Below are 1,847 nucleotides of genomic sequence, written 5' to 3' on the forward strand. Positions count from 1 at the left end.
CTGTCTTCCACAGTCCCCATTCTGTGAGTGAAGCTGCAGCCAGCCTCCCTCCTCTCATACATAGGGATTCATAGTGGCCACTTTACACTACAGGTGTCATGCATTTTGTCTTTCACATTGCGTGCATGTCCCTCCCCAACAGCTCCATTCTTTAAAAAAAAAAAGAAAAAAAAAAGGGCAGTCGTTAATGGTCAGGGGCACATCCCTCTCACTGGCATGGGTTCCCACCCCACAAAGGGAAAGTGAGATCTTCCAGTTAGGAGCAATTTGGTGAAAGGAGTGGGGTGGCCAGAGCTGGAATAACCGTCTGCATGGCTACACTCTGGTATCAGAGTGAAGACAGAAGTAAGGATAGTGTGGAGGGCACGGTTGCAAGTTGAGTCTTTCCATGAGACAATGTGGGGAGAATTCTCCCCACCAGGTTTAGATAGATCAACGTGCCAAAGTTGAAAAAAAACAAACAAAAAAAAATCCAAATAATCAGCAGTTCAAACACTGAATTTCAAACTTATCCCACCGAGACAGCTCAAACAGCAATAACAATCTAGATCTTTCCAGGAAGCGGGGGTAGAGCCCCTGGCATTCCTCCTGAGAGCCCTGTGTTAGGCCCTAGAAGTACCTGCCCCTGCTGCAGTTGCTGCTGTTGCTCCATTTGCAACTTCTCAGTCTCAAAGACAACGGGAAGAACCAAGATCATAAAGGAAGTGGTCCCAGTCCACAAGGCTGCCCTGGAAAACCTGTACATTTTTTGAGCCACAAAGAAGGAAAGATCAAAAGTGACTCCGGCCGCAGACCGGACCCTCTCTGGAAACATCTCCGTCAGGCCCCATAGGCTCTCCGACAGGGTCTCATCTGGCTCCTCATCGTCGTCCTCCTCCAGCTCCTCCTCAGGATTCTCTGCATCGCCTTTCGGGAGCAATTCGTCCGGGGACTGGGGTTCCCCGGCACCGGCAGTAGCGATGGCGGCAGCCATGACTGTAGGTGACAGCGGAAGCGGAAAGCGTTTATTCTTGTATTAATGTCCACGCTTCCGGTAGGGGACACTGGAAGCGGAAAGCGTTTATTCTTGTATTAATGTCCACGTATGCTCAATGTTTAGTTCCCATAGATACGTGAGAACATGTAGCATTTGGTTTTTCTATTCCTAAGTTAATTCACTTAGGATTATGGCCTACAACTATATCCATGTTGCTGCAAAGGACATGGTTTCATTTTTGTTACGGCTGTATACTATTCCACAGTGTCTATGTTCCCCATTTTCTTTATCCAATCTATGCTGATGGGCACGTAGGTTGATTTCATGTTTTAGCTATTGTGAATAGTGCAGCAATGAACATATGAGTACATGTGTCTTTTTGGTAGAATGATTTATTTTCCTTTGGGTACATACCCAGTAGTGAGATTGCTGGGTCAAATAGTAGGTGTCTTTAAGTTCCTTGTGAAATCTCCAGACTGCTTTCCACAGTGCCTGGACTAATTTACATTCTCATCAACAGTATATAGTATTTCCTTTTCTCTGAAGCATCAACAGCATCCATTATTTCTTGACTTTTCAGTACTAGCCATTCTGACTGATGTGAGGTGGTATATCACTGTTGTATTTGCATTTCTCTGATGATTAGTAATGATGAGCATTTTTTCATATGCTCAATGGCTGCTTGTATATCTTCTTTTGAGAAGTATCTGTTCCTGTGATTTGCACATTTTTAACAGGGTAAATGGTTTTTGCTTGTTGATTTGTTTAAATACTCTATAGATGCTTGTATTCGCCCATTCTCACGCTGCTATAAAGAACTCCCTGAGACTGGGTAATTTATAAAGAAAAAGGGTTTAATTGACTTACAGTT

General features: G+C 44.2%; 2 pseudogenes across 1 annotated transcript; both read right to left on the reverse strand.

The window, feature by feature from the left end:
• LOC105536568 overlaps positions 1-1,847 on the reverse strand; it is a 122,466-nt pseudogene that overhangs the window by 35,830 nt on the left and 84,789 nt on the right.
• On the reverse strand, positions 7-981 carry LOC105536527 (annotated as a pseudogene). The gene has a single exon (XR_001005606.1). The product of XR_001005606.1 is annotated as a mitochondrial import receptor subunit TOM22 homolog pseudogene (transcript).

The sequence above is a fragment of the Mandrillus leucophaeus genome, unplaced genomic scaffold (genome assembly GCF_000951045.1).
Source record: "Mandrillus leucophaeus isolate KB7577 unplaced genomic scaffold, Mleu.le_1.0 Scaffold160, whole genome shotgun sequence".
NCBI lineage: Eukaryota > Metazoa > Chordata > Mammalia > Primates > Cercopithecidae > Mandrillus > Mandrillus leucophaeus.